The 23717-nt window shown below is 38.3% G+C and overlaps 1 protein-coding gene across 23 annotated transcripts in view; it reads left to right on the forward strand.

Annotated features, from left to right (window-relative positions):
• ESRRG (estrogen related receptor gamma) overlaps window positions 1-23717 on the forward strand; it is a 629476-nt gene that overhangs the window by 337483 nt on the left and 268276 nt on the right. Inside the window, exon 1 of one of the 23 annotated variants that reach the window (XM_059942598.1) lies at window positions 12032-12055. The exons of 21 other annotated variants lie outside the window; for them this stretch is intronic. The gene's annotated coding sequence lies outside the window, so the exon portion shown is untranslated. Of the gene's footprint in view, window positions 1-12031; window positions 12056-14893; window positions 14918-23717 lie in introns of those variants that run through there. One more of the 23 variants, XM_059942594.1, reaches the window with a different exon arrangement.

The following is a 23717-nucleotide window of genomic DNA, read 5'->3' on the forward strand; positions in this document are numbered from 1 at the left end:
AAAGTACCATATGGAAAGAGGGGTGAGAAAGAGTAACTTGATGGTGGGGAACTTGACACACCTCTACTGGGTGATCAAGGTTGGCCCCAACCCTGATAAATCATGTTGATAGTATGTACCTTTGATATGATGCGATAGCACTTTACCTCTGTGGTCTTCTGCCCCAAAATCCATCACCCCGGTCTAAACATGAGAAAAACATCAAGCAAATCTCAACTGAGGAATTCTATAGAGTCCTTGACCAGAGCTCCTCAAAATTGTCAAGATCATCAAAAACAAGGAAAGTCTGAGGAAGTATTACAGTCAAGAGGAACCTAAAGAGTTAGAACAGCTAAATGTGATGTGACATCCTGGAGCAGGAGAAGAACAATAGGCAAAAATTAAGAACATCTGAGTAAATATGGAGTGTAGTTAATAATAATGTATCAACACTGGTTCATTAGATGTGACAAACGTACCCTTACCTAATGTAACATGTTGAAAGTTGGAGACTGGGCGGGAGATGTATGGAAGGGAACTCTCTGGTACTATCTTCACAACTTTTCTACAGATTTCAAACTATCCTAAAATTAAATGTTTATTTTTAAAAAACCCTAAGCTGCTTCAGTTTTGAGGCTGAATGACTGGAAAAGAGTTAGCAGTGTCAAAAGACAGCCAAGAAGTGTGTGGCTTGGAGCATTAGGAAGTGTGGAATGGGCTGGTGGTAAAATCTGGGTTAAGGAGATGCCAGGGGCTGAGGAAGAGGAGGTGCCACAGAAAGTCAGGCAGGGAAAAGAAGGAACGGAATTGGATTGGAGCTAGAAGACAGCATAGATGCCAGTGAAAGGTTTTGATAAGATTTGGAAAAATGTGTATTTATCCATAACATAAGAGAAGAAATTGCTCAAATGCTTGTCCTATTTGTATTTAAGAGCAAGGCCCTAAAAAAAGTGATGATTAGATGATGCTTGGAGACTGTGGATGGGTTGGCTTTATTTTAGGGTGATTTTGTAGGCCAGTTTTTTTTGTTCTTGAGAGAATCCCAAAATATTGGTGTCTGTAGGTCTTTTCTCTGGAACCTTCTATTTCTCCCAAAGTCCCCCAATGTCCTGGCTTGCGGATATACAATTGCCCGAGGGTGTTCTGGGAGCCCGAGGGGGATGGGGGTGAGGATGCACGGGCTTTTCTGCAATGTCCTCATTTTCAGCAAGGGGTTCTGAGGTACCCCTCTGCTTTCCCTTCACCCACCGTGCCCTATATTCCCATCATAAACTTTCTCTAGCTCAGTTTCTCCAAAGACAGACTGAGGAGAAAGAGTGGGCGCTGTGCTTTGTAGGGAGTAGGTAGAAGGTGTGGGTGCAGACTTTCAGCCAACCCCACCTGTTTCTAGTCCCATGCGTCTCCCCTGCCTTACACCAGTACCTGATACCCAATGCCCTTGACTTCTGAGTTTTCAGAGTGAAAAGTCCTGCTTCTCATTGGTTTCCCACTTTGCCTATGTTTGCAGTTCACTTCCTGCATCTCTCTTGAACATTTACATCTCTGAACTCTGCTTTTCAACGTCATGTACCATGGTTCAGGCTCAAGTATGTCTCCTATTTTTGTCAATGATGGAGAATGTGTTTCTGTTTCTCTTGTTGTTTTGCTGATAATTTCTAAGATGAAGGGGGCAGAAAAGTCTTTACCTTCTTAACATCAAAATTCCAGGATCCAACATTTAAAATCGCCTTTGTTTTCTTATATATGTGATTGTGTTTTTAAAAGAGATGTTAAAAATTAATGTATTACACAGTCTGATTGTTTGTTTATTTTGGTTCTTTTCTCTTTTAATATTTTAGTGATTTTTTTTAAATGACAAAAAAGTGGTTCTGGCTCTTGGCTTCTTGAGCTGTATTCACTTGTCAGCTAGTTGAGGGTGAAGAAAAGGGAGACAACTTTTCCTGAGTCTTTTCTTTCCCAGAAGAAGAAGGTTAGAGATTACCCAGGTTCATGGTCCCTAAAGATATAGTTCGTGCAGTCCAAGGAAATGATTTCACAGTGAAATGCTCGTTGTTGTTGTTGTTGTTTTTTTCTTTTCATTTATGTAACTTGAACTTTCCTCTAGTAAAACTTCAATTGTGTTGAGCAAAACCTTTGCTTCTCTTCTTTGTACTCAGTACAAAGTAATAATAATACTTAATAATATACATAAGTGATAATTCCAATAACTCTCTCCCGGAGGAGATCACTCTCTAGGAACGAGGCTAAGTCAATGGAAAAAAAAAAAAGAGAAATGATGCCCTGTTAGTAAATGTCACGCATGTCTCCTGAGATGTTTCCAAATGGATGCATCTTCATTTCTCGACATGGTAGTGGGGTTATTGTACCCCTTTCTTTAACCTGTTTTTTTCCCAGTAGGAATGTATTAGAATTTGGGGGTTGGTGGATCTGGAGGGATGGATATATCATGAAGTATCTGTAGTTCCCACCTACAGAAAAAGCTGGGAAGGTGTTTGATCCCTGATTCTCCCCAGGCTGTCAAGTTACCAAGGGATACTTACCTTTCAGAATGGTTTCCCCAGGTCACCTTGAGAATCACTCTACTGTCCCCTAAAACCCAAGACCTCTGGCAGCTTATTTCTTTCACACTTACGTCAGCCTTTAGTCTTTCCCATCGTGCTGTCGTGTCTTAGCTGGTGAGGCCAAGTTTTAGTTTGTAATCAAGAATGCTGATAAGGCAGGAGGCCAAGGCTTCCTAAATTGCTCACTGAGCCTTATTGTAAATTTATATTCAACTCTTAATGGTAGGAGCATTAAAAAAATTGGAGCTTTTGAAAGCTTGATCTCATTTCAGAATTATTTTCCTCTTCTATATTCTCTGGGTTAAACCACATTACTTAAAAGAAAAAAAAAAAATCTTTAGTTAAGCCAGAAGTCTGGAAGTGTAATTGTCATTGAATTTACTTTTTAATGATAAACACAGGAAGGATATGATCATTCATTCAGAAAATGGTTATTGGATCTGCTGTGCCCTAAGGCACTCTGCTGAACCTGAAGATGAGTAAGATATGGCTCCTATCCTCAAGTCACTTAAAGATTAGAAGAAAAACAAAAAACAAAAACCCTACACTGCCTGTTAGTATGTATTAAGCTGCAGAACAAATTACCTGAAAATGTAATGACTTAAGACAGGAGATATCTGTTATCTCACGCAACTTCTGAGAGTCAGGAGTCTGGGAGCAGCTTAGTGGTCTAGGTCTGGCTCTGGGTCTCCCATGAGGTTGCACTCAAGGTGGTGGACAGGGCTGAGGTATTCTGAAGGCATGACAGGGCAAGAGGGTCTCCTTCCAAGTTCCCGCCTATGGCTACCAGCTGGAGGGCCTCAGTTCCTTACCACGTGGGCCTCTCCAGATGGCTGCTCGTGGCGTGGCAGCTGGCTTTCCCCAAAGCACACAATCAGAGAGAGAGTAAAAGAGGCCAAAAGAGAAGCCACAGTGTTTTTTATAATCTAATCTCAGAAGTGACGTACCATTACTTCTGCTGTGTTCTTTTGGTCACACAGACTGATCCTGGTACAATACGGGAGGGGCCTATACAAAGATATGAATATAGAAGGGGTGATTTGGGGGGTGGGGCGCATCTTGGAGGCTTACCATCACAGTCTTCCATCCAAATACTGACCTGCTGGGGAGTTCCCTGGGGGCCTAGTGGTTAGGATTCCAGGCTTTCACTACCGTGGCCTGGGTTCAATCCGTGGTCGGGGAACTGAGATCCTGCAAGCCATGCAGCGTGACCAAAAAAAAAAAAAACACCAAACTGAGCTGCTCATTCTCCAAGACTAGCAGTGAAGAAGCATGATCAAAAATATCCAGATGTTAGCAACCACCATGGGAAGAAAGGGCAGTATTTACAGCTGGGGTGGTAAACACGGAAGATAAAGATGGGCCAGCCAAAAGGGACAACAGCCTAAAATGTCTGTCTAGAAATTTTGTTAGACAGAAATTCTGAATTCTACCTGTCTGACATGATTCTGATTTTGCAAAGAAAAGGATTTAAGGTCACTGATCATATCCCTATCAGCAGCAGACAAGGAACAATTCTTTTTCACCAAGGGATCATGGTGCCTTATGAAAATTGAAATGGGAAAAGCATGAGAGGCTGTATTTGAATGAGTCCCTTCCATGGCTCCTATGGTATGGCATCAAAATCAACCAGAGCCAGGCAACTTTTCTTTGTGCACCACTACATTTAACAAACCAGTGCAGGGTTTGTTATAAGATCATCTAAGAAAAAAATTTTCCGAGTTGGACTGAAGTATCAGATTCTGCTGCTTAGTTCTCTTCTTAAGGACTGAATTATATTACATAAAGACACATATTACATAGCATTTATTCAATCTGAGGAAATACACCAGAGTACTCTGCATTTTTCCTATGGCCTCCACCCCATCTTTACTTCACATATGTAAAAGATGCCTAAGCAGATCTGGTTCTTACCTCCCTTTTTCTTCTGGATATTTGTTTCTGAAGCAGTGATTGAGGGTTATAAATATCAAAAGCAGCTTTTCTCCCCTGGCCTTTCCCTGCTTTAACCTGGCAAAACCTTGGGAGTGTATGAGACTAATAGCTAGAGAGAGGAAGAATAAATTACATTGGTATTACTTTCTAGTATTGTATTTATGCTCAGACTGACTTCTAATCCTTGCTTAATTTAGGACTAGATCTAGGGAAATGGCCAGATATAGGACATGATATGAAATGAGATATTTAGCAAATCGTGCATGGGTGTCAGAGAGATAATGAATAACACTGACAATACGCTTCTGACCCTTGTGTATGTGCTTGGATAGATCCTTTTGGTCTAAATATTATTCAAATATTCAGTTTCAAATTTGAGATTTAGATACATATGCTACTGGTAAAATGCCCAGTAATTATAGGTAATGCCAGGTAACCTTGACCTTCCCTCTTTGATCTTTAAAATAAAATATTCATGTATTTCTTATACTGGGAACAAAAAGAAAATCTTGTTGACAGCAGTGGAACTAACTGTGATTTTTTTGTGGAGAAAAAAAAAACAACTAAGGGCTGGGTTTTGGTCATGGTTTTTAGCAAGGCATGTAATATAGTACTAAGGCCTGAACTTTCTCCTCTGTAAACTGTGGAGAAGATCTAATTGAGTTATCAGGGTTTTCCTAGCTCTGAAGTTTTACCAAAATTTTTCTACTGGCTGACTTTCTTTTGAATATATATAACTTTTATGCACCAGAGGTATCATAAAAGTGATATGCTTGTAAAATAAGTACAAATTATCAATAACAAAAAATTTTCTTTCTAATAAAGTCAATATCTAGATTGCTTTTGTAAACATATCTCAGAATGTTTTTGTGGAAGTCTGTGGCTCCAATGTATTGATCATGAAGGGCACATGTCTGAGAAATTAAAGTGATGGTTTTGCAAGTAATCTTTTCAGAGATCAAATCTTTTTCCAGATATGTTGTTCTCTGTGATTCTAAGTGAACCATTTATACAGCTTACTCTTTAAAAATGCTTTCAGCTGCAAGTAACAGAAATGCCAATTAACGCTGGATGAAAAATAATCATTTAGTTATCCCATATCACAGGAAGATTAGAGATAAATGCTTCCAGGTTTGTTCAATGGCTCCACGGTGTTAAGATTCTGGGTTGGCATCTCTGATTCTCTTGGTCTTTCCATTCAGATCACAAGTTAACTCTCCCAGAGCCAAGCAATGCATCTCTACAGAACAGTGTCTCAAGCCAGTGACTATCCTCAACCAAGTATAAGTAAAGAGAATGAAATTACCCCCACTAACCAAGATCAATCAGAATTCATTATTCTAGTGTTCAAGTGTTTCTTACCCTCTACGATCCAGCTCTCAAACCTATCTTCCAGCCTTATTTCCCATTACTCTTCTACTAGATTCCTTAACTATAGCCAAACTGTCTTCTACCATACTCTGAAAAATGCAGTCTTTACTTTAAATTTTGGATGCTTTTTCTCCATCCTTTTACATCCTCCTTGTGAGTTAAAATTCTATCCAAACATTACTAAGATTCAGCTCAACTTCTTCTCTTTAATCTTCTGCGATCACTCCACCTAGAAGGAGTTGCTCTTTCCTTTGAATTCCTATATTAGTTTATATTTTATGTTTGTATGACAGCATTTTACAGAATGGCTTACGTCCATATTCCATTAGGTTAAAAAAGGGCAAATATGATCGTGTCCATTTTACAGATCGTGTCCATTTAGCACCTGAATGAGTCAGGGGTAATAAGCTTCTGTAACAAACATTCTCCAAAATAGCGTGGAATAAAGAATATAAATGTTTGTTTCTCTGTCATGTGAAAGACTGAAGCGAATTCTCTGGGTGGATAGGTGGCCCTGCCCCTCACAGGTCTTTAGGAAACCCAGGTTGCCAGTAGTTTTGCCATCTCCAATACATGGCCTCCAAGGTTGCCCTGACCTTGGTCATGCCAGCCAAGGAAAGGGGAAAAGAGCAAAGTCCAGGTCCAGATCGTTTCTCGTGAGTAAGTGAGGTGGAAGGTGCACTTTTGCTCATAATTCATTGGCAAGAGCTCAGTCATGTGGCTTGTCAGCTGCTTGGCCCGGGGAATGCAGTCTCCCCTCGGATCCAGGAAACAGGGAAGAGCAGATTGGGCCGGACAAATAGCCCTGTCTGTCCCAGAGCAGGAATACAGATCTTACGCCTCCAAGTCTGGTTCTAGTTGGTGTTATTCAGCGTCGTCCCTTTTCTCCATTGTGATAAAACCAGAAAGGAGGGCAGTCTGGAGGAGCATGCTGTCCTGACAGGGCATGAATCTCTATGTTAACTGCAGACATTAGGGAAAGTAGAGGAGGGATTGTCCCTTAGTACCCCTGGGCTACAGGCATCCTGCTTTAAAAACTCTCTCTGAAGCAGCACTTTTCTCTCACAGACACAAAGAAATAGCACACCAGGCGATGTCCACTTCTCTGGTGGCTGGCCTTTAGGGACTAGCAGATCAGACTTGTTCTGTCCCGTTCCACTAACCGCACAGTTCCTAAGCTCCCCGCACCACGATCTGTGTGCTACCACCACGTGCCAGGTGCTATCTCTGCTTCAAGCATGCAGCGAAACATGCAAAATGTTATGATTTGTTGCCATGCTGACGGCGTCAACTTAACTACGGCTGACAAACAGTTTTTAAATAGAACATGTCAGTTCACGACAGTATTTTCCATCTGTGTGTGTGTGTGTGTGTGTGTTTTTCCCTTTCCCACACTTCACCCCGAACATTTCAAGAATGTTGCCACAAAGGTTCAGTTTACACTTCCAGGCCCTTGCATTAATGACTTGCTAAAAATGCTTTTTTGGAAATGTGCAAAACAATAAACAGTGATTTTTGAAAAAGGAGACCCTTCTCTAGCTGGAGAAAGCTGTTCTCATACCCATGTTGAATCGCCTAGCACGATTCTTTGCTTTCTCTTCTTGCTCTTTTCAGCTCTGTCTGGATGTTGCCACTGAAACTAGCTTTTCCCTCCAACTCTGAGCAAAATTCCAATGAAGTTCAGAGGGCCTGCTGTGTAAGATACAGGCCTGCACAAACTGTGCCCTGACACTGTGATGTCTAAAATATTGACCATCATAAGGTCTCGTCTCACCAGCTGTTGACATTTTGCTGAGGGCGCAAGCTGCTTCCCAGCTTTATATCCTATCTTCCCAACACTTACCTGTTCAGATATGCTCCTTGCCTTCCTCCTGCTACTTACCAAACAGGGAGACTGACATTGCCCATTAAAACTTTTAATGGCACAACCACATTAAGTGCCTTAATTGTGTTTTAAATGATGTCCTGGGTTTGTGTGTCCTCATGATGAAAATATAGAGTGACAATGGCAGTCTTAAAAGTCTATTCCTGTGATGGTTCAATTTTGCTAGCTTTTGTGTCACTACATATTTTGAAATTCTAAAGAAATTTGATTAAAAAAAAAAGTCTTGTTAATACTCTACTTTTCATTCCGGGCGCTGAGGGTATTCCTTGCTGTTTTTCATAGTTTAGCTTTGGCTGTAAATGTTTGGACATCAGCTCAGAATATCGTCTCTGAGGGAACATTTTGCAAGTGTTATCTCCTTGTTCACAGGAATCCAAGGTGGACCTAGCGGAGAATTGTTTAGTGATAGAAACTGAAATAGCAATAAAAAGAGGGATGGCCAAATTATGTAAAATAAGTGTACATGAATAATTCAGGACTCGATTGAGTGCGATTCTTATTTTTATTGTTAAATAATACTTGCATTTCCATGAACTAATAACACACAGACTAACCAACTGGTAAGCTTTTTGGAGGGGGTTTGGGACGACAGAGAGGAGAAAGGAAGAAAGGAAACTGGGGCCAAATAGTCACTTTTTAGAGATGGAGTTTGTTCAGTAAGACATTGATGTAATCATCTGTTTGATAATTCCTTAACCACATTGAAGATAAGGAAATGGAATCACAGAGAAATTCATTAGTATACCTTTTTTCAAAAATTTTTATTTTTTTATTGGAGCATAGTTGATTAACCATGTCATGTTAGTTTCAGGTGTACAGCAAAGTGATTCAGTTATACATGTACATGTGTCTATTCTTTTTCTAGTATACCTTTGTTTTTAGATCATCTGGAATAATTGTAGTGTTTTATGGAACTCCCTTCTCTATTGAACCTCAGAATTTGAATCTAGGGCTTCATATATGTATTTTCCATAAATTCTAGGATAAGTGTTTGTATTTCTATTATGTTCATAGAAATAAAGTAAACAAGGGTTTCTTTTATTATGACTTATGAGATGTAACTTAGATTTAGAGCTACTGTGGAATGGAATGAAAGCCTCCACACGGAACTTATTTTTAAGCTCTAGCAAAAGCTATTCTTAGCTTAAAATGGAAAATCCTTGACTACAATTAACTATAACATCATGGGTGTTTTCAACATGTTAGGAGAAGCATGGCAAATGAACAAAAGTGGTAAATGATTGAGAAAACATTCAACATTGGAAAGAGAGAAAAATAAGATGTAAATTATGAAAAAGAAGCTCTCAGAGGAGTATGATAGGGTGACAGGAAATTTTAGCTAGTGTAATGAATGGATAAACACTGCTTTTAAGGACCTCGCTTAATCTAATGAAATTGTAATTAGCTCAGGAAGAACTGTATTAAGTAAGAGATCAAGAAATGAAATCAAAAAGCAGGGTGCAAAACAAGTCAACGGTACCCCAAATGATGATGGAATCACCCAGTATTGCAAAAGAAGGCAAGATAAGATGATTTTGAATTTTAAAATCAAGTATGTTCTTTTTTATTCTAATTCTTTGAGAGAGACTGCAAAAGATTTTGCAAATCAATAGTGGAAAATGTTTTGAACGGAATATTGACTAGAAATATTCGGAGAGTCAGGGCAAAGCTCAGGCAGGAGTCCCCATGGGAACATGGTCTTGGGACGGTCCCTTAGAATGAACTTGTGTCACCCTAGATATCATGACAGTATTGTCCAGACACTGGAAAGGGACACAGGAGGATTTGAATCCCATTAGGAATTTGTGACAAATCGAAGAGGGAGTAGATTAGTTGAGATTGGGAAACTATGAATACCTAAGCCAGTAGTCTTGTAGTGAGAGGAGATATATTTATAGTTGTACAACAGAAACTAAAGCTAGGATCAGGAAATGGGATTTCCTAGGAGGTAAAATAATCTAAATTTTTTTTTTAATTTTAATTAAAAATGAGTGATGAAAAAATTGGACCTTTAAAAGATAATATCTGAGGGAGGTAGATGTTATAAGGCAGATTGTGCTATTGTTAAGTACATTCATATTAGGAATTGTGCAGCTAATGAAGCAGCATAGCTTTTACAAACATCCCCGTATGTGTTGTGTATGTGTGTGTGTGTGTCTGTGTGTGTGTGTGTATCCTATATGCTAAAGTGTTAGGATTAAGATGAGTTTTAATTTTTTGCTTTGCTTATGTGATTTAGCATAAAGAATATTTCTAAACCTCTGCTTTTGCCTTTAGCAATTTTTTATATTAATAGGTAAAATTTAACCCTTATTTGGTTTTTGACAATCCAGTCTTTATTTAAGGTCTCATGATCTGAGTGCATACCTTCTCCAGGAAAGAAATTGCACCAATAGTTCTTCCTGTTAGCTATCAACTTTTAGTCTTCCCTTGCTTTGTATTGATGTCAATAAATATCAATATCGCAAGAAACAAACAACAACCAAACAAAAAAACATACATGAGGATGTTCATAAAAGCTATGCTACTTTGTTAGCTGCACAATTACTAATAATACTATACACACACACACACACACACACACACACACACACACACACAGTAGTTAATTAGCTCTACTTCCTCAGATACAGTCACTCTGCAGAGGGCCTCTCCTAGTGGATGTATTGTTCTAAGGGAATAGAGATTGGAGCCATTCATAATATAATTGAGACATATGATCAGGCAAACCCAGGTAATAAATTCTACATTCTCAACCAGAAGCTATATTAGAATCACCTGAAAAGCATTTTCGAACTACACAAGCCCATCCCCTAACTCCCTCAAACCCCAGCTCCCCGGGAGATTCTAAGATGCCCTCAATTCTTAGGAGAAATGTAAGATTGGAGTTATGTCATTCCTTCTTTATTCCACTTTCTGATATCTATACATGAGATTATTTATAATCAACAGGGGACATCTGAGTAGATTTTGTTTTAAGACAATGAGAAACAAAGAATGAGAAAATATTTCCCCCCAATTTCTCATTGGTCCAAAAAATTGAATACCTGTTAAAACTGACAAGGGATATTTTTTATTTTCCACCACACATTTCCTGTCACCTTCTCTGGAACGCTTGTTTTATTTATTTGTGCAGTAGAAAATGATTACCGTAAAGCTATTTTTTGCCTAGGATCCCATACTTTGATAAAAGGAATCAAATGGAGATCTCAGACTCACACGGGGCTTTCATTAATGAGGATCATTAGCCCTGTTCTGAACTATTGACAAAATGTTATAGCGTTCTTGAGAGCAGAATTTGTATTCTTTGCAATAAAGAACTAGTTAATTAGAAGCTCTTTCTAATGAAAATAACCTAATTCTGCTGCAAAGTGCGAAACTTAACAAAAAAAAGAAAGCTGAAAGATAGTTTGCAAAAATGCATATTGATTCACATAAATCGATAAGTTAGAACATGATTGAGGCTTGAATTCCTCTAGAGTTTCTAAAATGTACTCTATCTTCCCAGTGCGATAGCAGAAAATGCTTGCCTGCATTTTGATCTCCAACATGAAAATTAGATATTAATATATACAGGGAAAGACAGAGACAGAGAGAAAATACTTAACACCCCAAGAAGGAAGGAATCGTGCCATTACTCCAAGTGGCAATGCCATGAGTGACTTACTCAGTCATCCTGTAGCAAGTGCAAATCTGTCTCTCTGACCAAAAAGAAAAGGGATTTAAAAGGCATCTACCAGCTCTATTATATTTAAGTGCTCTTGTGTCTGGCTTGAAAACCCAGACCTTTGTAATCGGGGCTGTAACTATTTACTCACATGAGACTTGCTCCTAACAGAAAGAAATGTGAAATCAGTTTCTTTTTTTAAGCTGGAAGACATGGTGCGTTGTCATAATTATTTTGGAAATGGAGGCCTAGCTGTTCAAAGCTTATTGGGGTTTATTTTCTAAAAATTTCCTCTTTGTCAGCCGAGGTGACAGCCAGGCCAGGTGACCCCAAACGAGACTTATCGACCTCCAGACTTCTCAGTCAGAGGCTTGTCACCTTGAAATCGCCAGCATTTGCACACGGCATGTCTGTATACCCCTGTGCAGGACATAAATATGAATCCGGCCAGTCTGACTCTTACTTTGCACATTCACGATTCCCAGGAATCGTCTGGAAATGAGCTAGAAAGTTGGGCTTGCCACTCCCCTATGATTTATTTCTGTTTTACCTGGTTACATGCCTGGCTTTCTGAGACAACCACGCAGAGACAGAAGTAAAGAGAGGGATATTTGTACCTGCAAAGTTGGTCTCCCCTGCATTAGGGCACCAGGAGTGGTATGTATGTTGCCTGACTCTTTTTGCTTGCATTGATTAGTCCACTAAAATATAAGCTCTTTGGAACTGTAACAGTATGTTTCGTTTAGTGTTTGGGATGCAGAAGACATTAAATAAATGTTAACTGATTTGCCAGTGGACTTCTGCATATGCTCACGTGTTTAAACTCATTGTTGAACATAAGAGAAATAAAAAAATAAGAGAAATAAGAAAAATTTGAGTGCTATATAAAGAAGCTTGCAAATATAATATTTATTGTCTACCGTTTTCGTCACTGCTCTTAAAATAAAAACAGCAACAACTAAATAAATTTACCTTGATTTCTCTATGGTCTTACTCTCCAGCAAAGATTGAAGCAAGTGATTTTTTTTTTTTTTTTTTTTTGCTATTCAGGGATGTATCCCTAGTACTGAGCACAGTGTCTGTCACATAGTAGGTATTCAATAAATATTTGAATGAAAGAATGAATATGTTATGCAAGTAGTGGAGAAGTTAAAATAGTAATATACTGTCCTTTTCTATAGACTTATTACCCATGAACCAGGTGTATTTTGTATTTGCTTTTTTTTCAGATCTTTTTTCTTTTAATTGAAGTATAGTTGATTTACAATGCCATGTTAGTTTCAGGTGTACAGCATAGTGATTCAGTTTTATTCTTTTTCAGGTTATTTTTCCTTATAGGTTATTATAAAATATTGAGTATCATTCCCTGTGCTATACAGTAGGTCCTTGTTAGTTATCTATTTTATATATATAGTAGTATGTATATGTTCATCCCAAACTCCTAATTTTCCCCCACTTTCCCCTTTAGTAATCCTAAGTTTATTTTATATGTCTGTGAGTCTCTTTCTGTTTTGTATATAAGTTCATTCATATCATTTTGTAGATTCCACATATATAAGTGATATCATATGATATCTGTCTTTGTCTGACTTACTTCACTTAGTACAATAAACTCTAGGTCCATCCATGTTGCTGCAAATGGCATTATTTCATTCTTTTTTATGGCTGAGTAATATTCCATTGTATATATGTACCACATCTTCTTTATCCATTCATCTGTTGATGGACATTTAGGTTGTTTCCATGTCTTGGTTATTGAAAATAGTGCTGCTATGAACACTGGGGTACATATATCTTTTTGAATTAGCGTTTTCTCCAGATGTATGTCCAGGAGTGGGATTGCAGGATCATATGGTAACTCTTGATAAGACAATAATATTGGTTATTATTTTGAATTTGGTTAAAATAATAAGTGCATAGCTAGCAGTTTGAGACTGCATTACAGAATTATTTATTTTGAAATTTACTAGTTGAATTTAGTACTGAAGTAGAAAGATATGGGACCTATGTATGTTGTTGATAAACCTATGAGTCAACAATAGTCATGATACTAGGTTCTGTGTCATGAACATAAAGCTTTGTTTTGCTGAATACATTCTAACCTCTTGTGCTGGAGCCACAATCCAGAAATAACATAAGGTTCATGAGGAAGAACGTGAGTCTGGGTTTTGAGTACCAGTTGTTGCCTTGTCACTAACTAGCTTTGGGACCTTGCCCATCCCTTCTCCTCTCGGAACCTCTGTTTGCTCTTCTATAAACCCCACTCCCACTATGTGGTTTGTTATATTATAGAGATAATATAGATAAGAGGAGAGCAATCTGGAATAAGGGCCTCCAGATTTTTCTCTGCTCTAGTTTTGTCTTTGGTAAAATGAAGATAATGCTAATAATGGACCCATAGCTTTTCTGTGACAATTAGAGAATGTATGCACAGAGCCTGATTCAATAAGCACTGAGCAAATCCCAGCAATTACTAGCTCTTATTCTATATCTAAATATATATGGTTTCATGAGAAATTGTCCCAACCTATCCGTAAGTCAATGTAAAAAATGTCCAAGCATTCCCAGGGTTCATCCTGATAACTTCTGTCAAGTAGAGAGAAGAATTGCCAGGTTTTCCATTTCAAATCTTATACATGGAGCATTTTCAATTTTGCAAATGTCAGGGCTTTGACAGCACTCCTTTAAAAGTAGCTTTGTTGTTTTTAAATTACATTTGTTAAGCTTGAAATCCATAATGTAAATAATCGGCCCTGGTGGTATTTATATAAAAATTAAAACTGTCATGTTGTATTAAGGTTTAATCACCGGCTATAGCATGAGCCACAATTTCTTTGCACTTGCCCTCTTGCTACACTTTTTAAATTTTTTGCTGTAGATCTGAGCTATGGAAACATCATATACCACTTTTTTAAAAAAATTGAAGCCTCACGTTCTCAGAAAATTTCTCAGTGAGTTTATGTAGAAGGAGACAAAGCAGAAGAAACTAACATTGTTCTATGCTTGGTGCATATAATATGTTGGGTGCTAGTGACTTTATATCTGGCGTCTCATTTGATCTTTAGCATCATCCAATGGTGCATATTTTGCCCTTCATAGGGGTGAAAGTACTGAGTCTCAGGAGGGATAAGCCAGTAGGCCAAGGTCATTCACCAAATACTGAATCCTAACCTTTTATTACAATGTTCTTCTAACATCTGCCCAGATGAATCTTACCTACCTTTTTCTGACCTCAAAGGTACTTCTAATTATCTTAACATTTGTGACTTAGATTGTTAGAAAGATGTATTAAGATAATTTTAAATCCATTATGGTTCAAAAAGTAAGAGTGTAACCAAAAGTGCTTTTTAAAGATAGTGGAAGTCTTTTTTTTTGTTTTTAAGCCACACTGCGTGGCATGAGGGATCGTTGTTCCCAACCAGGGATCGAACCCATGCCCCCTGCAGTGGAAGCTCGGATCCCTAACCACTGGACCACCTGGGAATTCCTGATAGTGGAAGTCGTTTGAAGGTGAACTGGGTAAATGTTTTGCCCTAGAAGTTTATACATACATTAAGCTTAAGTCTCCTTATGATAACAGAGGTACAAATACCATTTGAATAAGTACTAAAAAAGAGATTTCTTCAGAGTTCAGGTTTGTATTCTGGCATTGTTTAGTGTTATCATGTTAGAGTTGAGCAGGGTGACCTTGAGGAGAAGGCCCATCAATTCACAGATTAATATTACTGCTTCACTGTGTCCCTCTGAGGACGTATTGCCATGGATAAGTTTCTATTCAAAAGTTTGGGTTCTCTTGTTTTTAATTTCTTTAATTTAAAAAATTTTTTTGAATTTATTTTTTATACAGGAGGTTCTTATTAGTTATCTATTTTATACATATTAGTGTACACATGTCAATCCCAATCTCCCAATTCATCCCACCACCACCTGCCCCCTCCACTTCCCCCCCTTGGTGTCCATACCTTTGTTCTCTACATCTGGGTCTCTATTTCTGCCTTGCAAACCGGTTCATCTGTACCATTTTTCTAGATTGCATATACGTGTTACTATACGATACTTGTTTTTCTCTGTCTGACTTACTTCACTCTGTAGGACAGTCTCTAGGTCCATCCACATCTCTACAAATGACCCAATTTCGTTTCTTTTTATGGCCGAGTAATATTCCATTGTATCCATATATGTACCACATTTTCTTTATCCATTCATCTGTTGATGGGCATTTAGGTTGCTTCCATGACCTGGCTATTGTAAATAATGCTGCCATGAACATTGGGGTTCATGTGTCTTTTTGAACTATGGTTTTCTCTGGGTATATGCCCAGTAGTGGGATTGCTGGGTCATATGGTAATTCTATTTTTAGTTTTTTAAGGAACCTCCATACAGTTCTCCATAGTGGCTGTATCAATTTATATTCCCACCAACAGTGCAAGAGGGTTCCCTTTTCTCCACACCTTCTCCAGCATTTGTTGTTTGTACATTTTCTGATGATGCCCATTCTAACCGGTGTGAGGTGATACCTCATTGTAGTTTTGATTTGATTTCTCTAATAACTAGTGATGTTGAGCAGCTTTTCATGTGCTTCTCGGCCATCTGTATGTCTTCCTTGGAGAAATGTCTATTTAGGTCTTCTGCCCATTTTTGGATTGGGTTGTTTGTTTTTCTAATATTGAGCTGCATGAGCTGCTTATATATTTTGGAGATTAATCCTTTGTCCGTTGATTCGTTTGCAAATATTTTCTCCCATTCTGAGGGTTGTCTTTTGGTCTTGATTATGGTTTCCTTTGCTGTGCAAAAGCTTTTAAGTTTCATTAGGTCCCATTTGTTTATTTTTGTTTTTATTTCCATTACTCTAGGAGGTGGGTCAAAAAAAGATCTTGCTGTGGTTTATGTCAAAGAGTGGTCTTCCTATGTTTTCCTCTAAGAGTTTTATTGTGTCCAGTCTTACATTTAGGTCTCTAATCCATTTAGAGTTTATTTTTGTGTATGGTGTTAGGGAGTGTTCTAATTTCATTCTTTTACAAGTAGCTGTCCAGTTTTCCCAACACCACTTTATTTTTTTTTAATAAATTTATTTATTTTATTTATTTATTTTTGGCTGTTTTGGGTCTTCGTCGCTGCATGTGGGCCTCCTCTAGTTGTGGCAAGCGGGGGCCACTCTTCATCGCGGTGCGTGTGCTTCTCATTGCAGTGGCTTCTCTTGTTGCAGAGCACAGGCTCCAGGCGCACAGGCTTCAGCAGTTGGGGTGCGCGGGCTTAGTTGCTCTGCAGCACGTGGGATCCTCCCGGACCAGGGCTCGAACCCGTGTTCTCTGCACTGGCAGGCAGACTCCCAACCACTGCGCCACCAGGGAAGCCCCCAGCACCACTTATTGAAGAGACTGTCTTTTCTCCATTGTTTATCCTTGACTCCTTTGTCATAGATTAGTTGACCATAGGTGCGTGGGTTTATCTCTGGGCTTTCTATCTTGTTCCATTGATCTATGTTTCTGTTTTTGTGCCAGTACCATAGTGTCTTGATTACTGTAGCTTTGTAGTATAGTCTAAAGTCAAGGAGTCTGATTCCCCCAGCTCCATTTTTTTCCCTCAAGACTGCTTTGGCTATTCGGGGTCTTTTGTGTCTCCATACAAATTTTAAGATATTATGTTCTAGTACCATAAAAAATGCCATTGGTAATTTGATAGGGATTGCACTGAATCTGTAGATTGCTTTGGGTAGTATAGTCATTTTCACAATATTGATTCTTCCAATCCAAGAACATGGTATATCTCTCCATCTGTTGGTATCATCTTTAATTTCTTTCATCAGTGTCTTATAGTTTTCTGCATACAGGTCTTTTGTCTTCCTAGGTAGGTATATTCCTAGGTACTTTATTCTTTTTGTTGCAGTGGTAAATGGGAGTGTTTCCATAATTTCTCTTTCAGATTTTTCATCATTAGTGTATAGGAATGCAAGAGATTTCTGTGCATTAATTTTGTATCCTGCAACTTTACCAGATTCATTGATTAGCTCTAGTAGTTTTCTGGTGGCACCTTTAGGATTCTCTATGTATAGTATCATGTCATCTGCAAACAGTGACAGTTTTACTTCTTCTTTTCCAGTGTCTATTCCTTTTATTTCTTTCTCTTCTCTGATTGCCGTGGCTAGGACTTCCAAAACTATCTTGAATAATAATGGCGAGAGTGGACATCCTTGTCTTGTTCCTGATCTTAGAGGAAATGCTTTCAGTTTTTCACCATTGAGAATGATGTTTGCTGTGGGTTTGTGGTATATGGCCTTTATTATGTTGAGGTAGTTTCCCTCTATGCCCACTTTATGGAGAGTTTTTATCATAAATAGGTGTTGAATTTTGTCAAAAGCTTTTTCTGCATCTATTGAGATGATCATATGGTTTTTATTCTTCAATTTGTTAATATGGTGTATCACATTGATTGATTTGCGTATATTGAAGAATCCTTGCATCCCTGGGGTAAATCCCACTTGATCATGGTGTATGATCCTTTTAATGTGCTGCTGGATTCTGTTTGCTAGTATTTTGTTGAGGATTTTTGCATCTATATTCATCAGTGATACTGGTCTGTAATTTTCTTTTTTTGTAGTATCTTTGTCTGGTTTTGGTGTCAGGGTGATGGTGGCCTCATAGAATGAGTTTGGGAGTGTTCCTTCCTCTGCAATTTTTTGGAAGAGTTTGAGAAGGCTGGGTGTTACCTCTTCTCTAAATGTTTGATAGAATTCACCTGTGCAGCCATCTGGTCCTGGACTTTGGTTTGCTGGAAGATTTTTAATCACAGTTTCAATTTTGTTACTTGTGATTGGTCTGTTCATATTTTCTATTTCTTCCTGGTTCAGTCTTGGAAGGTTATACCCTTCTAAGAATTTGTCCATTTATTCCAGGTTGTCCATTTTATTGGCATAGAGTTGCTTGTAGTAGTCTTTTAGGATGCTTTGTATTTCTGCGGTGTCTGTTGTAACTTCTCTTTTTTCTTTTCTAATTTTATTGATTTGAGTCCTCTCCCTCTTTTTCTTGATGAGTCTGGCTAAAGGTTTATCAATTTTGTTTATCTTCTCAAAGAACCAGCTTTTAGTTTTATTGATCTTTGCTATTGTTTTCTTTGTTTCTATTTCATTTATTTCTTCTCTGATCTTTATGATTTCTTTCCTTCTACTAACTTTGGGTTTTGTTTGTTCTTCTTTCTCTAGTTCCCTTAAACGTAACGTTAGATTGTTTGAGATTTCTCTTGTTTCTTGAGGTAAGATTGCATTGCTATAAACTTCCCTCTTAGAACTGCTTTTGCCTCATCCCATAGGTTTTGGATCATCGTGTTTTCATTGTCATTTGTCTCTAAGTATTTTTTGATTTCTTCAGTGATCTCTTGGTTATTTAGTAATGTATTGTTTAGCCTCCACGTGTTTGTGTTTTTTACGTTTTTTTCCCTGTAATTCATTTTAATCTCATAGCATTGTGGTCCAAAAAGATGCTTGATATGATTTCAATTTTCTTAAATTTACTGAGGCTTGATTTGTGACCCAGGAGGTGATCTATCCTGGAGAATATTCTGTGTGCACTTGGAAAGAAAGTGTAATCTGCTGTTTTTGGGTGGAGTGTCCTATAAATGTCAATTAAATCTATCTGGTCTATTGTGTTATTTAAAGCTTGTGTTTCCTTATTAATTTTCTGTCTGGATGATGTGTCCACTGGTGTAAGGGAGGTGTTAAAGTCCCCCACTCTTACTATGTTACTTTCAATTTCCTCTTTTATTTCTGTTATCAGTTGCCTTATGTATTGAGGTGCTCCTATGTTAGGCGCATATATATTTATAATTGTTATATCTTCTCCTTGGATTGATCCTTTGATCATTATATAGTGTCCTTCCTTGTCTCTTGTAACATTCTTTATTTTAAAGTCTATTTTATCTGATATGAGTATTGCTACTCCAGCTTTCTTTTGATTTCCATTTGCATGGAATATCTTTTTCCATTCCCTCACTTTCAGTCTGTATGTGTCCCTAGGTCTGAAGTGGTTCTCTTGTAAACAGCATATAGATGGGTCTTGTTTTTGTATCCATTCAGCGAGCCTGTGTCTTTTGGTTGGAGCATTTAATCCATTCATGTTTAAGGTTACTATCGATATGTATGTTCATATTACCATTTTCTTAATTGTTTTGGGTTTGTTTTTGTAGGTCCTTTTCTTCTCTTGTGTTTCCCACTTAGAGTAGTTCCTGTAGCATTTGTTGTAGAGCTGGTTTGGTGCTGCTGAATTCTCTTAGCTTTTGCTTGTCTGTAAAGCTTTTTATTTCTCTTTCGCATCTGAATGAGATCCTTGCCGGGTAGAGTAATCTTGGTTGTAGGTTCTTCCCTTTCATCACTTTAAATATATCATGCCACTCCCTTCTGGCTTGCAGAGTTTCTGCTGAGAAATCAGCTGCTAACCTTATGGGAGTTCCCTTGTATGTTATTTGTTGTTTTTCCCTTGCTGCTTTCAATAATTTTTGTTTGTCTTTAATTTTTGCCACTTTGATTACTATGTGTCTCGGCGTGTTTCTCCTTGGGTTTATCCTGCTTGGGACTCTCTGCACTTCCTGGACTTGGGTGGCTATTTCCTTTCCCACGTTAGGGAAGTTTTCGACTATACTCTCTTCAGATATTTTCTCAGGTCCTTTCTCTCTCTCCTCCTTCCAGGACCCCTATAATGTGAATGTTGTTGCATTTAATGTTGTCCAGAGGTCTCTTAGGCTGTCTTCACTTCTTTTCATTCTTTTTTCTTTATTTTGTTCTATGGCAGTGAATTCTACCATTCTGTCTTTCAGGCCATTTATCTGTTCTTCTGCCTCAGTTATTCTGCTATTGATGCCTTCTAGTTTATTTTTCATTTCAGTTATTGTATTGTTCATCTCTGATTGTTTGTTCTTTAATTCTTCTAAGTCTTTGTTAAACATGTCTTGCATCTTTTCGATCCTTGACTCCATCCTTTTTCTGAGGTCCTGGATCGTCTTCCCTATCATTATTCTGAATTCTTTCTCTGGAAGGTTGCCTATCTCCACTTCATTTAGTTGTTTCTCTGGTGTTTATCTTGTTCCTTCATCTGGTACATAGTCCTCTGCCTTTTCATTTTGTCCATCTTTCTGTGAATGTGGTTTTCATTTGACAGGCTACAGAACTGTTTCTTCATGCTTCTCTTTTTTTTTTTTTACATTCTCTTTTAACTCCAGTGTGTTTATCAGGATTGAGTAATGAGCCTCTGTTGTCGATATTTCCTCCTTTTAGAACAATGAAGTTAACTTTTTCTTCCTTATGGGTTTAATCCCATGTAGATGTCCCTTAAAGCAGAGGAAGATTTATTCTTTTTAATCCAAGTATTAAATTTTTCAGTGGATATTCCATATGTTTCAGCCAAAGGCAAGCTCCTCCTGTGTGTCTGCAGCCTGTGGCCTGGTAAGCACTCCTTGGTCAGGAAATCACTCTCCCAGGGCTCCATGATTTGTGTGTGCAGAGGTCCAAAGGCCTGGCTCCCTCACCTGCAATAGAGACACTCTGAAGGGCTTTTTGAGCTCTAAGATTCTGGTGGGATCCACATCGTCTCACTTCCCCTCCTCCCTCTGCCCACTCTGCTTCCTGCACCCCCATGGCTCCTAAGAGCACCTCCTACGAGCCCTCTGGAACACAGATCCCAGAATCTATTTCCCAAGGAGCCGAGCTCTGACCACCTCCAACAAGTTCCTCTGTTATGTCAGTTTTATAATTTCCACAGATCTGAAACCAGATTCCCTGAATGGTGCCTAGATTCTTACTCATGAATATGAGTCCCAGAGTGTTGCTCGTTTGAGAATTAGTTTGCAGTGACAGGTACCAGGTGGGTGAAGGCAGTTATGGTTCAAATTTAAGGTGGCAGGCGACTCTGGACTTGACTGTTGAAAGCTGCCCTGGTTTTTTGGTTCCTAAGTCAGCACAGGAGGGATCATGGAATAGAGAGTCCATGTATCGGGGGAAGCAGGGAGGGATAAATTAGGAGTTTGGGATTCACATATACCCACTACTATGTATAAAATAGATAACCAACAAGGACCTACTGTATAGCACAGGGTACTATATTCAATATTTTGTAATAACCTATATGGGAAAAGAATCTGAAAAAAATTGATATACATGTGTGAATATATATATATATATATATATATATATATATATATATATATATTAATCACTTTGCTGTACACCTGAAACTAACACAACCTTGTAAATCAACTCTACTCCAATAATAATAATAATCATAATCATAAAGAAAGTCCATGTATCATTCCACAGTTAGAGATCTCAGGGAAACATTTCTGTCTGGGCATTCACAAGAACAAAGGGGTGTGTGTGTGTTTGTGTGTGTGTGTGTGTATGTGTGTGTGTGTGTATATGAAAAAGAGAGAGAGAGAGAAAGAGAGGAGAGAGAGGATGTAAACTATTTTCAATAGGTCCACTTCATCGTGTTAGATATTGAGACTTTAGAAATGAATATGACAGATCCCCAGTTTAAATATTAAGAAACTGTTTCCATGATTATCCAATAGGAACATAATTTAGTCAGCTGTGGGGTCAGAATTCAGACGTTAACTTGACTCCAGTACTGTTGTCCTTTACGCAAGACCTTGCAGGCTCTCCTCAATTGTGTTCAGTCCTCTGTAACCCATTAAAAAGAAAAGCATCTATGACAAAATGTGTTGAATGATAACTAAAATCGCACGCTGGTGCTTGATTTGAGGTCATAAATATCTGTAGAAAGTCCTCGTTGCCTCTTGTGGAGAAGGTCTTCCCATAGCTGGACTGCTTGGATGCCACTGGGCGATGGGATGAGCTGCCAGGCAGAATTTTAACTTTCCCTTGGAATGCTGTCTCTCACAGACTTAAGTCCCAGATCCTCTCTGCTAGGGGAGTATATCTGTGGTGCTTTATATTCTATTACCCCATAATATACAATGCGTTTTATTTATGTTAGTCATCTTTTATACAGAACTGTCACAAAATACGTCACTGCTGATTACAGCCCGTGTGGGCAAGCTGCGCTGGTGAATTATGCCCCTTCCCATAGATCATGCTAGTGGTACCTGGCTGGGAAGAGAGGGGGATAAATCCACAACAGTGATGGATGCGCTTCAGGAGATTAAGAGATGACTGGGTATGGAGACAAACCTACGTTAAAAATGCCTAGAGGTGCCCTCTTTTATCTTCTAAGTTTTTATCTCCTCCTCCATCTCCTCAGAACAAGCTCTGTCCAACTGGTGTGAACAAAATGACCCTAATCATCTCTAGTAATTCTCCTTGTCTTTAAGTCTTCTTTGTCTGAGTTGATAGAGCCAGCCTAGCTTTCTTAGGATTAGTGTTTGCATGGATATCTTTTTCTGTATTTTTACTTTCAACTTGTGTGTGTGTATTTATATTTAAAGTGAATCTCTTGGGACTTCCTTGGCGATCCAGTAGTCAGGACTTGGCACTTTCACTTACCTGGGCCCGGGTTCCATCCCTGGTCAAGGAACTAAGATCCCGCAAGCCACACAGCACAGCCAAAAAAAAAAAATTAAAAATTAAAAAAAAAGTAAAGTGAATCTCTTATAAACAGCATATAATTGGGTCTTGCTTTTTTTTTTAATTCAATATAATAATCTTTCCCTTTAATTGAAATGTTTGATTTGTTTATTTTACATGTAATCACTGATATGGTTGGTTTTAAGCCTACATCTTGCTGTGTTTTTTTTTTTTTTTCTATCATTTTTGTATGTTTTTGTTCCTCCTTCCTATCTTCTTTTTGGTTAATTGAATACATTTTAGTATTCCATTCTATCACCTCTGTTGACGTTTTAGCTCTGCCTCTTGATATTTTTTTAGTAGTAGTTCTAGGGATTACAATATACATTTTTAACTTATCACAGTCTACTTTGAGTTTATATCGCTTAGTGTAAGAACGTTACGTGGTTTCTCATTGCCCAACTAGCCAGACTCCTAGTACTGCCTCTCATCCCTCAATAATATCCATGACTGTCACCCTTTCTCCTTTAACTTCAGCAGGATTTGGAGAATTTGCCCCCTTCTCTCGTAACATCTTTTTGGAAGTCGTGGAATGTTCCTTTACCTCCTAAACTCTATAGACTCTCTCACTGCTAACATATTTAAGGGGGTCCTATATTATGTATATCTAAATATGTATAATATAAATGTATCTAAATATTGTCTATGGGAATCCATTGGATGTTTGAATAGATCTTGACCTTTAGCATTTATTTATGCTATAATGAGCTGTATGGGGGACTGCACCAGGGATACACAATGATAACTAAGACA

This window comes from Balaenoptera ricei, chromosome 1, assembly GCF_028023285.1.
Source record: "Balaenoptera ricei isolate mBalRic1 chromosome 1, mBalRic1.hap2, whole genome shotgun sequence".
NCBI lineage: Eukaryota > Metazoa > Chordata > Mammalia > Artiodactyla > Balaenopteridae > Balaenoptera > Balaenoptera ricei.